The sequence below is a fragment of the Acipenser ruthenus genome, chromosome 16 (assembly GCF_902713425.1).
Source record: "Acipenser ruthenus chromosome 16, fAciRut3.2 maternal haplotype, whole genome shotgun sequence".
In the NCBI taxonomy this organism is placed as follows: domain Eukaryota; kingdom Metazoa; phylum Chordata; class Actinopteri; order Acipenseriformes; family Acipenseridae; genus Acipenser; species Acipenser ruthenus.
Window position 1 is genome coordinate 3332051 of NC_081204.1, and position 16723 is coordinate 3348773.

The following is a 16723-nucleotide window of genomic DNA, read 5'->3' on the forward strand; positions in this document are numbered from 1 at the left end:
ACAATGAGTAAAGACAGTTGGAACAAATTAAGAGTGAACCACTAGAATCCGAGAATAAACGGAGCGAACAAGAGCCAGTGGAACCGACGAAAGACATTTAGTTTTGGGAAAAAGACTGTGACAGTTAAAATCATACATGAAAACAATTACCTATTACAGTGAGTAAAGAAACAGTATAAGAAAAACAAAGGAACAAAGTAAAACCAAAGAAAACACAAGAAAAAACAACACAAACACAGTAAAGTGAATAGAGCTTGAAAGAATGAACCATGAAAATCAGACAGTGAAATGGGTTTTTATTCAAAGTCACTGAGACGTTAAAGGCAAACAAAAGCATAGCATACAAATTGCAGTCAAATATTTTTACAAGGGTTAAAACATGATTTGCCAACCAAACATATCATGTGAAAATATCTGCACCCTTCCACAAATGCAGTCACCAAGGATTACCACCTGCAAGAGAGAGGAACATGTGTTAGCTAAACCTGGAATACAGGCCCCTAGCATTCCTAGCATTCTGCATTTCAGTGGAGCGACAAAGGGGAGGAGAAACGGTAGGCAGAGGGGCATGTCAATACAAGTGGGTGGGAGGAGCCTCCCTAGAGAGAGGTGGGGAATTAATACAGTTCAAGTGACACTTCATGACAAACTTCAGTTAGAGAACATAGTTATTATGACACACAGTAATAATGAAACGAGAATCAAACAGTAAGAGAGAAAGACCCAGAGTTAGATTTAAACAACTAGAGAACAAAGTGAGACAGGAAGTTAGAGACTGAAACACATGAAAAAAGTAAGTTATAGTGTGGAGTAGTGGTTAGGGCTCTGGACTCTTGACCGGAGGGTTGTGGGTTCAGTCCCCACTGGGGACACTGCTGTTGTACCCTTGAGCAAGGTACTTTACCTAGATTGCTCCAGTAAAAACCCAACTGTATAAATGAGTAATTGTATGTAAAAAATAATGTGATATCTGTATAATGTGAAATAATGTATAATGTGATATATTGTAAGTTGCCCTGGATAAGGGTGTCAGCTAAGAAATAAATAATAATATAGAGATAGTGTGACTTTAACAAGAAGTTTACACTCACTAACTATTCAACTGTGTAAATCATTAAATAAACATTTTACAGAAGAACATCAATACAAAGCACTACAGCTGGGCTACTCAACCCTGGTCCTGGAGGGCCACTGTCCATCCTGGTTTTTGTTCTAACTGTACACCAATTACACTTCTAATAAGCAAAAACCAGGAGGGACAGCGGTCCTCCAGGACCAGTGTTGAGTAGCCCTGCCCTACAGTAGTGCTCTAATACAATGGTTAGAAAGACACACACCATGTCTCATCAGCTCTAGTTAACTCTATAAATTGCTACAATTGGATAATTAGCAGGAAAAGTAGTACATATTACTATGAACACTTTAAAAAATGAAATATAACACGTGATTTTCCAGTCCAATTGGATGAAATGCAACAAAAATCTGAATGAAAAATAAAGCTCTAATATTCTAATTTAAAGAGAGAAAAACAAGTTATGCAGCAGCAAACATTTGGCATTAAATATTCATCTTTATAGAAAACAGCCTGTAATGATTCATGAATCTTTGAAGATGCCGGAGTCTGAATGTTGTTTAACATAACAGTTTTACAACTCACTGAACATCAACAAAGCACTGGCTTGAGACCCAGCTTCGTTGATTATAGGTCTCGTTGAAGCCCATTATTTATCTGGCTTTGCACAGTAGTGAGTCGATTGATCCATTCCTTCTTGTGAGGCAGCAATACAATCTATTTTAACATGCAACTAAACTTCAGCAAATGGTCAATTTTATATTCATTAAATACTTAGTACATACATTTTTGTTTATAGAATATAAAATATTTGCCTCCACAATTATGCCTTTAAAAGGTTTTAAAAAATGCATCTAATCCTTTAGAAAAGGAATACAAAACTCATCAGATTAATTCAAACAAGTGAGTTGAGTTCTGTTGGTATGATCATCATGCATTTTCTAACAGAATCTTTTTATACTTCGTAAAAGGCAAGAATAACTTGTCCTCAGACAGTAACCCAAGTGCAATTACTATATTTACATGCAGTAGTCAAAAAAGGAAATTGCTTTTAAAAGCGCACTTTTAAAGGAACAGCATTTTGTTGTATAAGCCTAATGTTTACGCAGCATTTAAAAAGAGAATCCAAAGCCATGCTATACATCAGCAAGTGTATAGACTATTATTCAAAAAACATATTTGAAGCACAGTGAAACCAAATGGTTGCTAATCCCCACGGAGTACAGGCTTCTGTGAGAACTCAATACACACAGATAGATGAACATATACAGACAGTGGGCTTCTGTATGGTTTGAAATTAACCGAAGGAATGGAAACTAGAAGCAACGGGCACCATTGCTTCAGAAAACGCAATCTGTTAATTAGTGCGATAATCTACTTTTCGTCATTTCTTTTTTTAAACAGGTATACTTTTCAATTCCTTCCCTATAAATTAAAGAAACTTCCAAAAATGTTTATTATGATAAACCACCCTGTATGTTTTCCAGAATACCAATACGTACAATTTAACTAGCTTTCAAAATAACAGCCTTCATAAACCAGTATTCAGGCAAAGACAAGTTTTCAGAGATTACATTTTTAACACTGTAAAACTAACAAGAACTTCTCAGTTACAGCACATCGTTACAAATCATTCCTCCAACAAAGAGGTAACCCTACATGCCTGTAATCACATCACATGTTCCTGTAACAGAAGTAAACTTGAAGGTATGTTTTAAGTAGAAATGTGGTACTCTGCTTTTTCTCCATTTTCTTTTTTTTTTATTAACCTTTAAAGATTACCTCCTTCTCCTGGATGTGTAATAGATACCATTTAAATCATTAGAGCTCATTCATTGCCATGTGCCACCTCTCAGTGCAATTTCATCTGACCCCCAGGGTCTGCTGGAGGAGTGCTCTTTGACCCTGGGAACTTCCTCTGAATATTAACTGGCTAGTTATGTAGTCAAAAACCCTGATATAGAACATGTAGTCATTTAGATAATAGTCAATCAGCCCAGATATTTAAGTACCCCAGGATCTTTAAATGATGACTGGGCTTTTATGTGGCCCAGTGAGTGTATAATGACAGCACACAGAGGAAACATGTGCCTTCCTGACAAAAATGATGTGGTCACATGCTGCCTGCCTATAATGCTTCACCCCTTAACCCTGCCAAATCGCAACTTATAAAAAGAGATGGGATTCTGAAGTGTACCTTTGAAAAGGACTGCTGCTGTTGACATTGGATATTATTGCCCTTAAGAACACAGTTTGTGTTCCCCTGAAATGTATATTTTCGACCTAAAAACATCTTAATGTGGGAGTGTGCTCTGAAAAGGGTGTTGTGTGCCTGGTAGTTTTTTCTTTAAACCTTCCCTTGGGTTAATAGTAGGGAAGGGCAAGTCATACTAGTGAAATGCCACTATTCTCCACACATATCCGGGCTGATTGAGTTCCAGACACAATAAAAAATAAAATAAATAAATAAATAAAAAGGCCAAAAAAATACATGGGATTGTGTATTGTAGACAGAGTGGGTGGTAGTGGTTAAATCCTGATCGGTTTAAACTAGAGGTAGCCACATGTAGAAAATCTGAAAAATGAGGTACCCATCCTAAAGAAATACCAGGGGGTTTGTCTCTATGTTGATAAGCAGCTACAGGAACGGGACATTGTTCTACTTTTTGACTCGCAATCAGTTTGTAGAATTTCTTCTCTCCTGTTTCATCACATGCACATTGTATTGCTTTTCAACTGTTAAATCAGGAGCATGTTAATCAAGATTGATTAGTTACGGTAGATTACACAGTAAATTGTTATTCTCCAAGTACAACTTTTTATAAACATTTTAACTGCAGTTGAGGCGTGATTTAAAATGTTCATGGCATTTAATAAAAATTATACTCCAATTAGGACGTGGAAAGAATATTTTTTTTTACAGGTGCAGCCCATGTCATTTTCACAATTTTATTGCAAATTTCTGGCCACAAGCCTTATGGTTAACTTGATCCTAAGAAAAGGCAAAGCAACCACTCTACAGTACTGATGAGTGGATAGCAAACTTAACTTGACTGGTCTTCTTGTAAAAGCACTCAAATTAAGCATGTAAACAAAAATCCCTCTGATATCGCCTTCCGCCACAAGTATGGTTTACCCAGTTCAGTTTATTTTGTACACAGTCTTTCAAGCACAGTAACTGGATCAGTGTACACAGTGGGATAACAAAGATGTAAACCAAGGTACAAGTTAAGGTTACTGCAGCACCTTCAGCACCTCAATTAAGAGTTAAAAAAAGAAGTAGCCTCAAGTACAGCAATTGACTCCAACCATACATCATCCACCAAGACAAACGTCACCTCCGACCTCATTTGAGAAAAGTACTTTCACAATGCTTATTTTCACTAAGGAGGTGGCACGACTTTGTAATTGAACACAACTTATTGGAAAATGCAACAAGGGCTTATTATAAAAGGAAAAAATGCTTAGGAGCCATCCAGGCACAGTGAGTTAATGGTACTTGTTTCCATGTGTGTGTGTGTGTGTGTGTCTGTTTGTAGCTTGACACCTTGCCTGTCCTCAGGCACTGCAGTTTAAGCCCTCTGGGGATCAGCCCTCTCCGATCGTTGGGCTCTTTTTCTTTGCCCAGATTGTATCTTCTACCAACAGTTAGTGTGTGGGAAAAATCAAGCATGTCAGCAGCTCCGCCCAGGACCGTGCAGCAAGCGCAAGGTGCCTGCTCTTGGTTTCCAAGAGCTTGACGTTTGACCTCAGTGAGCATAATTAATTGGGGAACCTTTCTCTTTAAAAAAAGAAAGAAAGAAAGAAAGAAAGAAAGAAAGAAACTGCCTTTGGCTGAAAGCTGCCATTATTACTCAGCTCCCTGAGCTGTTAATATTCCATGCGCCGAGACCTGCTTTAACAAAACACTCCACTAGCCAAACAGTTTGATTCTATTGCTGCTGTAAGGGATCATAAAATAAACTCTCTCCTGTAAATAAATGGATAAGCATGATCTGTCTTTCTGTGCCAGGGTTTAAAGTCGGTAACTCTTTACATTAAGTGTATGCTATGTAAGTACACAATTGTATTAGCAAAGGGTTAGAGTTAGGGTTATACAGTGCAAAAAGATTTACACATTAAGTACCGGTACATTGTAACTACGCATAATTACATGTAATTCTGTGTAAGTACACATGTACGTGCTGAGTAAATACACAGTAATTAGAGACACTTCATGCAAAGTGTTAGCTCTGCTTTTAACATTAGTATTTCTTGTGTACCATGTATATTTCTACATTTTAAAAACCAAAATGGATACAGTGATACAGTGGCCTGCAGTTAATTAACTATAGAAACGGTATGTTACTCCAACTATTGGTCAATAGGGCAATGCTCAAAATGTTGGTTAAAATCAATTGCTATATTACAGCGCAATAGCTAGTTAGAAATTGTAATTCTAGAAGCTACTATAAATTAAATTTGTATGTAACAGTACAATTTAATTGTACTTACAAAAATAAACACATTTATGGTGATTGTAAAGCCCCACTACACACGCATTGGCATCCTTTTGCCTCTTAATGTTTTTTTACATGGAAAACTTTTGAAGGAAGAAAAAAAAAGAAACCTGACATTCACTTAAAAAAAAATGTCAACAGTTTCTCTAAAAGAGACTTAACAACCTGTGACTGACTGGCTCTTTCTAGTGCGTTTATCCTACTCATGTTATCCTGACTTTAATCAAGACAACATCCCTGGGCGTTTGTTGAAGTTAAATGGAGCGTGGCCATCTATGCCAGAAAACAGATGACGGTTGTATTGTCACCCATTGTATTTAATTAAACAGATGAGATCAGGGAAAGGTGAGGGATGATGTGTAATTACTGTCTGTGTGGTCAACAGTAGTTGATAGTGGTAGAATAAACAACTCCATTCGTAAAGCGGAGTCCCATCTTCACCCAACATCTGCTGGCTTGGACAAAATAAACAGATCAGTCTTTGAGCCTAAATGATCCTGACATGAATTATAATTTTTGACAGCAAGCACAAAGCCCGTCCTTCATGGTAATATAACTCCATTGCTCCAATCTGTGGTGTTGTATTTCCCATGTGCTGCTGAATACCTGCCCTGGTTGAGTAGTTCTTCCCTTGAAGCGCCTCTCTCTTTGCTCACTCATCACTCTTGTTCATTTATCAAGGGTTTATCGTTTGGCACTGCAAAATTCCCTTCAGGTAACACATCACCTTCAAAGTTTCTGCAATCCTTTTTTTCTAAATCTGTGATAATCTCTTGTTGTGTCTTGTTCAACTCATTATCTTGTTGTATTATAAGTTAAGTACAAAAACACTTTGGTAGCATTAAAGTAATAGGTTGTAATAATTTAAAGTTTTTGGTATCATTTAAGTTATATATATATATATATATATATATATATATATTATTATTTATTTCTTAGCAGACGCCCTTATCCAGGGCGACTTACAATTGTTACAAGATATCACATTATTTTACATACAATTAGCCATTTTACAGTTGGGTTTTTACTGGAGCAATCTAGGCAAAGTACCTTGCTCAAGGGTACAACAGCAGTGTCCCCACTGGGGACTGAACCCACAACCCTCCGGTCAAGAGTCCAGAGCCCTAACCACTAGTCCACACTGCTGCCCTCTATATATATATATATATATATATATATATATATATATATATATATATATATATATATATATATAAATCAGATCCATACAGAAAAATAATATTGATGTGTTGAAAACAAACACACAAATAGTTGAAACAGGAATAGATAGTTATTTAAAATCACACATTAGAATATTATCATCAATATAACATAAACATAAAGGTATTAAATAAACCCATTAATAAATGTGTTGATTTCAAAACAAGAAAAGCTGTCCTTCCCTCACCTTTACAACCGAGTACCAATCAATGCCCCCTCCGATCAGCATTTATTAACAAGTCCTTGGAGTGTCGATGTATCAGATCTACTGGAATGTTCTGTTTAGTGCTGCACATAATTCCATCTGCTCAGCATAGCCGTCTGGTGAAGAAAACCAATTTGTCTACTTAACACAAGGTTTAAAGAGAGTCAATTTAAACTGGATTTCTGTCAGTTTCATCCTTAAGTAAATATCAGCCAAGATTAGAACTAATGCTACATTTACATAACCAAGACGCTTATGGCAACTTAATAATAATAAAAAAATAAAAATAAACACATCTTTCACTTGGGAACCTATTAGAGCAGTATTACTGGAATCACAATAGGCACATCTCTACCTTTCGTAAATCAGGCCTGATAACTTTACTGCTTTGCATAAAACACACTTCATCTTAGGACTATGTGAGGAAGCTTGCTTAAAAGAATGGCTATTTAAATCATTGCTTCGATCGTTCATTCCTCATAAGAGGCCCAGGAAAGGGTTAACGGAATGGCACCAAGATAAAAGCAACACGATTATATTGTTTTTGCAGAGGTTCAGATCAATAAATAAATGTATGCATTTACATAAATAATAATAACTGCGACTCTTTAGTCTCGGGTATAATATGCAAGACACACATTCTACATATGTATGGTATTCAGTTCTTGGCTTCTCTCTATAAATAGACCCCGGCAATCAAATAAAATAAATGAACTGTCAGAATCCAGGTTTGTAGTTCAAGTATTTACAAGCGTGGTAAAATTAAACTAATTAGGACAAAATTTGTTGCATTTCTGACTAAGTGGTAGCAGATACAAAATCGGACTGAAAGCCATTGATGTATAGCAGCACACTGATTCCAAGTGGTAAACCAGGCTCCTCTAAAACCACACAGAACACACAAGCAACTAATTCAGTTTTTCAACAGCTCTAGAAAACAAAAGGCAGCTCCACTTAGCTCCATGGCCATTTTCCATTCAAGAGGAACACAAACAGACTTTGATAGCAGAACTCTGAAGTCAATTATTACCTAAGTGGCTAGTCGGGTGGGCGATTGCTCTTTTTCTTTCTTTTAAAAAAAAAACGTGGTTGGGGAATTTAGAAGGTTTTAACATTTAAAACCAGTAGCATTTCCTTTCTATCTCACAGAAAGCAATATTACTGTCTAATGTCAGTGTTCATTTGCTATTTAGACATATATATGTCACACTTACATCTAGAGATCTACTTATCCAAATATGGGTGTAGGCCACATTTCCATTTTAATAAATAACTGGAGAACTCTTTGTCAAATTCTGATGAAACTTGCTAAAGCACAAGGTACTGCTTATCCGTTTACAAGCAAAAGGATTGTTTGTGCAACTGTCTGTCTGCAGAAGTGGTGTGAAAGTAAAGCACATGCTAGTGAGGGTATATGGAAGCACCCTTTCGTTCTGTCTGTCACAATGTCCGTACGTCACAACAGGGTCCTTAATGATCGAAACAGCTGTCAATCGAAACACTGTCGCCCTAATGGCAATCTACTTTGTCATGTTATTCATAGCTCTCATTTTAAATGTATAGCGTGGTGAATGTCATTGACAAGCTTGTTTCTGTATTAATATCACTATATACAGTAGACTGTCCACATTTTCTATGAGTGCTTCTCAATAGGTAAAGCAGCATTCATATATATATATATATATATATATATATATATATATATATATATATATATATATATATATATATATGTGTGTGTGTGTTGTTTTTTTTTCTGAAGACACTCGACAGAATTGGAAATAATTACTGTATATGCACTAATCTGTCTCTAAATCTCAAATCACACAACTCTTAATTCAGGTCAACTACATTATCTTGTAACTTTACTCAAAAAGAACAAATAAACACAATTAAAAAAAAACACAACCCAGCCAGTAACTGGATGCCAAATTAAATGTTATTGTGCAACAAAATTCCCCTCCCCCTCACACCACACCACACCACACCACAAAAAAGAGGGAAATGTAGCATTTGTTCTGTTTGTACACATTTGGAAAAGCTTAAGAACATGTTTCATTTAATGACTGTTTCATCACATGGTGTATCTAAAATAACATGCAGAGGTTGTGGTGATTTGATTAATACAAATTACATTTTAATTGTAATGGATCTGCTCTGGTGCATAGCTGCCATAATCCAAATAAACCATCGTGGAATTGCTTTTATTACTCACCTTATCTATCATAGTGTTTTCTGAACGGTTAACGAAAAAAGCTAAAACAAACAAGACATGCTTGACAGCAAGCTTGGTCTTTAAAGGGGTTCATGGATTTGTGTAAGTGTGTTTAACATAGCTGAGCATACAGACCATACATTCGTTTTGAAGATGAAATTCATTTTTAAACTTCCCATAGGAAAAAAAACAAAACAAAAACCCAAATAACAAAAAACAGACATCTGTGTTAAAAAATATGGAATAAATATATGCACACAGTTTTTGTTATTACTTTTAAAGATCCACTAGAAGTATAACTGTGCCATAACAAAATTGAACCCTGAGGTATGTTTAAACAGAAACAGTGTATTTTCTGTAGTGTCGGAGTGTGAATGATTTTATCAGTACTGGAAAAATAAAAGAAGGGTTGTTCCTAAAACGTGTTGGAATTACTCTTTTTTTTATGGCAGCCTCAAACCAGCACAGCAACCACAGATAAACAGACGATAATATGTAATGTATGGAACATTAATATGCAAAGCAGTGCAAAAAAAACGAAAAACGGAAAAAAAAATAGTAGGCTATTACAAAAGAATCACTGTTTGCTTAAGTTAGCTGGGGAGCTGTGCAATTGCAGGAACATGTGGTTAGTTTCTTCAGTGACTATTACCCAATGGGACAATAGTGGGGTGACAGATAAGGAATGATTTGCTAGAGGCAAAACTTTCAAAATAAACAGGCCATTACTGTTCCCAGTCGACACAGGGTGTGGGGACTGTTAGAGCAATTCCAGTTCAGGTGAATTACTCTGCTGGCATGCTGACAGCTGTGATAATATAAAGGCCATATTCTAAAAGAGAGGAGAGATTAGCCAGTATGATGTAGATCATGGTAAAAGTATATTTGTGTTTCGGGTACATCATTTTATTTTATTTTTTTACAACACAACACCTTCAGGAACTGTCTCAACTGGTTTGCGCCAAGATGTAGACACAATGAATTCCATGATATGTTTTTTTTTTTTTATGTATATAAAGCCATGATGTTTTTTTTTTTTTATGTATATAAAGCCATGATATGTTTTTTTTTTATGTATATAAAGCCATGATGTTTTTTTTTTTTTATGTATATAAAAGCCATGATGTTTTTTTTTTTTTTTTATGTATATAAAAGCCATGATGTTTTCTTTACCAGGAGCAGTGTTTGTTTTTTGTTTCTTCAATTTCAAAGCCTGGGCACCAGACTTAAAAGGAAACCAGAATAATTCAAATTAAAAAGTGCTTGATTGAATGCTGTTTTTCCAGCATTTGGCATAAACATTACAGTTTGCTCTCTATTCTGTGATTATGCAGAACTGTTACTAACCGTAAACAATAAATTACTAGTTTTGTAAAAAAAAAAAAAAAAGAAAAAAAAAAATTGTAATAGCTCAATTATCTCTATTTCTTGTCGGTTTCAGATTATATACATGTAGTCTATGATGCATGGATTTTATATCAATATGAATATCTTCATCTATTTTAAAATAAAATAAAACTGTTTACTTCCAGAAAAGGCATTTTTTATTTCACTGAGACCACTGCTACGCGTTTTGGCATAACATACTATGTACTGTAAGTAGCACAATGTAACACGATGTCCAATTTTTAATAAACTGCATGAAAAATGTATTGTATATACTGAACCAATTAAGATTCAGGTCATCAGACCCTATTTTTTTGGAGCTAACAAGATGCAGGCCCAGAGTTCTATGAAGGAATACAGCTCAGGTCCTAAGGGTGTAATAGCACACGCTCATGCTCTATGGTTGTTGATTGGAGGCATCTTGAAGAGATTGCAAAAGCAGGCGTTCGTACAAGTCTCCTTTTAGTTGGCTGTCACAAGGATGCGTTTCCAGTTGAAAGCGACACTCTCACGCACCCACACATGTGCACACAGAAACAGATGAGTGCAAGCCAGAAGGCCCTGGGTCTGATCAAAAGCTTTGAGCTTCGGGTTGTGTGCGGAAATACTTTTCTGGATGTTGAAGGGACTATCAGAATGCATTACACTGACCTAGACCAGTACAGAAACATCTTGCTGCTTAATTGCGGTGGAACAAAGCGCGTTGGTTTAATTTCACACACACACACACGCAAAAATGTAAATACATTAGACACATCACAAAGGCTTTTAAACCATATCGTTTTTCATTTTACGTAGGCAGAAAAAGCAATTAAGCATGTGCAAAAGATTAACACGAGGAAATTAATTGTCGTGGTCATTTAAGAAGTTTTTTTAAGTTTACGGAATTTAACATATCATCTGATTTTGTTGTTGTAAAACAGCTTTAAATCAGTTTGTAGAATATTATGTTTTATCAGACAAACAAGTAAAGGATTATCTTAAATAATGCATGTCGGATCTGAAACACTTTTTCCCCCCATTCACAGTTCAAAAATGACCCATTTAAGTAATGAACCATTATTGCTGAGTGGTGGGATTTTAATCCCACTGGAAAATCAAAAAGGTAAGATCAGAAAATAAAACCACAACGTAGTAACTTGAATAATGCCGTTTGTTACCTCATCATTACTAAACACTCAACGCATGTTCAGTTAGAGCAGGCTTCAAGTGATCCATAACAGATACATTCACCCCCGTCCCAAATGAATCATCTTGTAATCCTTGCCAATAAGAAGAAGCCTTTTTGCATCATTCAGTAATACAAAGCTGTCTTGCTTGTCTGGTTCTATAATGATCTGTGCTTTACTGTGTGTTTCATTATTTTTTAAATTGAAATTGCCTTGTCTACAGTATACGTAACAGTAACCCAATCCAAGTATTCATTAACCTCTTACACCTACTGCATGATAAATAATGAATCACTGATCTCTGATTACAATGCAACCAGTGTTAAAGAGCGGGCCTTGTCTGAATCTAGGTTGTAATAAGCACAGCTCATGAAGATTTTGGTTATGCTTTATGGGTGGTAGGTAAAGCTGCTGAATTTGCTGGACCTGTGGCTACACCCTACTGGGTAGCTTATTCTAGGCTCAATGCGGTTGAATGTGGAGGACTTTATTTAAAATATCCAGGGGCAGATGTGTAAATATCACAAATGGGGTAATTATCCAGATGGTAAGATATACAAACACTGTAAAGTGCAATATCCTGTACACCTTTAGAAGATGTAAAGATATTTCTTGCTTCATTGTAATAATGCAGAAGTGATGGCATTAAGTAGAACTACCACATATTCTGCACTGCACATACATACAGAAACAATAAGGTTATGCTATGAAACTGTTTAACAGGTGTGCAGTAGTGTGTGCTGGTGGTATTCGGCTACACACAGTTACCCATGAAATCCGAAACTGTTAGTAAACAGTCTGCACTTTCTCAAAAGTACCCATGAGGTTTGCTAAAGGAAGCAAAATTGCTGCAAATAGACCTAATTTGGCACGATACATCGAATGTATGCTTGAGTGATCATAATTGCAGTGGGACCTGACTTCATTTAGCAATCTCTGGGTATAACTTTTCTAATAACAACTGGAGGTGATATGAATTAAATCTGTTGTTTGTTTCTTAAAAGTGATTAGCCTGAGAAACCTGGAGTTTAAAAAACCCCTGTAATAGCAAAGTCGTATTTACATTTGTTTGGGATGTATTTTAGTGGGATTAGCTTCATTCAAGTTTTTGTGCAAATGTTCAAAAAAGTGTGTCAAAGGAGAAACATTTGGTCATGAAGTTACTTTTATTTCTGGCAGAAGACATGGAAAACAAAAGTATCTCATTTGCAAGTTGTATAACAAGTTTTTGAAACTTGAAGCATTTTTCATATTTAAAAGAAATGTGCTTAAGATGTCAGATGGGATTAATGAACAGCTCCCTGATTTTGGGGTTGTAGTTTATGTATCCAAGTCATTACCCCCTAAAAATTGGCCTCACCCTTATTTTAAAACTACTACTTATAATAAATAGTTTGTTAAATAAATCAGTATGTGACTGACATCATCGATTATTAAGGATATGATTTTGTCTCAGTGATTTTTAGTATATTTCACGGGCGAGAATTCACGGAAAGGCCACCAAATAATGTAGGTTTAATTACATCAACATACACAAGAGCTTTTAAATAGCACACCAAAAGCAATAATATAAAGACTATTGCTTTTGACTGAAGGCAAGTTTAAATGTTACTTTAGAGTACAAAACTTAGTTAAAGGTCCTTTCCCACCAATGTAACTTTACGTAACTGTACGATGCAGGCTTTCAAACCGTGTAGCGAAACAGACGGTGTCTGAAATAAACTGTGTTCCTATTTCTCTGTGCGTGTCCGGCATAAATATACATATATATATATATATATATATATATATATATATATATATATACAAAATCAACATGTCAAATAATTGTTTTTATTACCGTGTTCAAAATGAAACTGTATATATTTTTTCTTCAATAATAAGAACGTTATTCAACATTGAAATCAACCACCAGATTTCAATGTTGAATAACCCGAAGTTCGGTATGGTTTTTGGTTTGGGTTTGCACACACCCACCAAGTACAGTATAAGCAATACCCATTTATTTGCAGATAATGTATGCACTTGTAGAGGATCTCCTAATATCCTTTAACATAAAAATGCCTTTGCTTATATATATATATATATATATATATAGCTCAAAGAGCAAGTGTACCTAGAAGAATTGATGCTGTTTTGAAGGCAAAGGGTGGTCACACCAAATATGGATTTGATGTAGATTTTTCTTCTGTTCACTCACTTTGCATTTTGTTAATTGATAAATATAAACTATTAACATGTCTATTTTTGAAAGCATTCTTACTTTACAGCATTTTTTCACACCTGCCTAAAACTTTGGCACAGTACTGTATATATATTTACATGCCTTTATTATAAACATTAATACTGTTGCCATTGCAGATTGCAGTTTCAGTCTGATATGTTTCCTTGCTTTGGCACTGGATTGATCATGTTTTATTGTACATGAACTATCCCACTCTGCTAAACCTTGTTTTAGCTCTTTGATGGTCTTATACAACCCTAACATTCATATCTGAACTGAGGAGACCAAAGCAGTGATAATCTTGTGTATTAAGTATAATCAAATTACTACCACAGTTTATATAACCAGTCTAATTGACTTTTATTCTCTATATAGGGATGCAACAGTCACACATTCTAGTCCTGTCAGCCGATAACAACTCCCCAGTCAAGGGAGTGCATGGCGTTATCCTTCAATGCTTTAGCAATCCTGCTACCTGTCTGGGCACTGAATCCTATAACAAAAACCCTCTCATCAAGTTTAAAACGGGCAGAATTGGCAATATGAAAACAATTTCTGAATTTTCCATTTATTACTGTCTGGTTAAATTTCCAGGCATTTAAATCCTGATGAGTTGACTCAAACAATGGCTAAAGTGATACATCTGTTATCAGCCACTGAGCATTTAAACACGAAGATTGTTGTTTTCTGTCAAAATCCCAAGCTTTCAGCTGTCAGCGACTGTATTTTACATGGGCTCCTCCCTTCCGGGTGATGGCAGCTGTCATCAGAACTCAGGAGAGGCCTGTCTGACCATGAACCACTCTCCTTCTCAGTCTACAGCTCATTGACAACCTCAAACTCCAGGAGGAAAGCTGAGCTTCTGGAATGTACAATAGTGGGACTTACTCACTGAACTACCGCTGTGAGGAATTCAATAAAGACAGTGAGGCCTTTCTGGACTGGAGTTAATTCTCATGATTCATACACTTGTTAAAAATAACAAACAAACAGACACTTTTTTGGGTGTCAAACCTTTAGCACACTGAAAAATGGTTTGATTTTGGCCAATGACATTAAATGTAAATGATTAGAAAGCATATTTGTTGTGGAGATAGAGTTACATATCCATCCAATAAGGACAGAAAAAGTGCAGACACATATTCCAATTCATAAATGGGTTGTGGGGTGCAGCCACTGGATTTTTACAGAATTGACCACATTTGCTATGCATTTTAAGCAGTCCTAGTTTGTCAGTTTCTGGCAGAGAAACATTGGGTCATACATATGGGGGACACATGCCTACTGTTAAAAAACGAATAATGAATTCAGACAAATAACCACAGTCTTCCACCTTTGAGTACAGCATTTAGTAAATGCCATATTAATCCACTAAAACCTTGCTAGCAAAAATACATTTGTGAATTGTGGTCTTACTAAATAATTTACCATCACGATTCATTCATATGAGTTACCAGTAATTAAAGAGCTTCAACTGCACAAAAAAATGCACCCAAGTAACACAGAAGGGATCTAAAAGAGAAATGATCACATAGAGAGAAACCGCAAAAATGTCACAAATAAAAGAAAACAACTAGCATCAAATATACAAAAATGTTGGCTTACTAACTTGTATTATTTCACCCTAAAAGAAAAAGATCAGGTTCAAATGATCTCAGAGAAATTCCGACACGCACAATTAAGTCTGTTTACACCATTGTAAACAAAAAAAGTGTCCAGTTGTATACAGCAGGTAAGTTATTAATGTGGGCTGCGATATTTAAAGAGCTCCGAGGTAAAGTTCCTGGAGGATTTCGAACAGCCTTCTTCGGGAGTGCCTGACAGTGTGTTTGTTGTGCATGATAAATTGGCTGTGTGCTTTAACCTAAAGGCTGGCAAATGAACAGTTAATTAGCGCTTGATAAATGACAGATCCGCACAAGCCTGGTGAATTAGCCAGCTTTCAGCTGCTGCTGGCCTCCTTTCGTATCCCAGGATGGCAAGTGTTTATGTGCTTGTAGCAAGTGTCTGAGCCGACTGTTATGTCTGCAGTTTGTCATGCGTTTGGATTGCTCTCATATGTTTCCTCCTCCAGTACTGCAGCACCAGTACCCCCTTCTGTTTCTCTACTTAACTGGACAAGTTTATCAGTGTTTATCCACCATGCGATGCATCATAGCGGCAGGGCAGTGATTCAGAGTTGAATTATTTCTTAGTGTCTGGAAGAAAGATCTTTAAAAAGCACTTGTGGTTGCTAAGAGCTTTAAGTAATAAAGTTAAAGAGTGGGCGAGGGCAGTCTATACACCTTATGGTATTAAAGCTTTAGTAAACAAACAAAAAAAGATTATTACCTACTGATTGAAGACAGCAGCGTGAAAAACAAAGCAAAACATTATTATATTGTAGCAAACATCGGTTCCCGCAAGCTGGGGCTCCTCACAGACGGAGGTCGGACGCAAACCCGGGACCTCCCGCTTTGAAGCTTAGCGCCGATTCTGCTGTACAAAAGAGCCGGGCTCCCTTGCAGAAGCAGATATCGGGCTTATGTCTTCATGCTTAGATTGCGTCACCTACCAGTCCTCATGCCTACCCCCGTGCATGCTACAATATTTTATCTGGCAGGAAGTTTAGCACTGTCTAGCTAGTCTTCAAACTGCATGTATTACATACTATTAAACAAGCTCATATGCATTTACATGGGCTGTTTTTTTTTAATGTTTAAAAGGCTACAATGCTGAAAAAAAATATTTCT

General features: G+C 36.2%; 1 long non-coding RNA gene across 2 annotated transcripts in view; it reads right to left on the reverse strand.

The window, feature by feature from the left end:
• Nucleotides 1-281: 281 nt before the first annotated feature.
• LOC131697695 (uncharacterized) overlaps nucleotides 282-16723 on the reverse strand; it is a 74159-nt gene continuing 57717 nt past the window's right edge. For both annotated transcript variants that reach the window (XR_009307446.1, XR_009307445.1), the window contains exons 6-7: nucleotides 6980-7113; nucleotides 282-453 (exon numbers count right to left, since the gene is read on the reverse strand). This is a non-coding gene — a long non-coding RNA (uncharacterized LOC131697695). The remainder of the gene's footprint in view (nucleotides 454-6979; nucleotides 7114-16723) is intronic.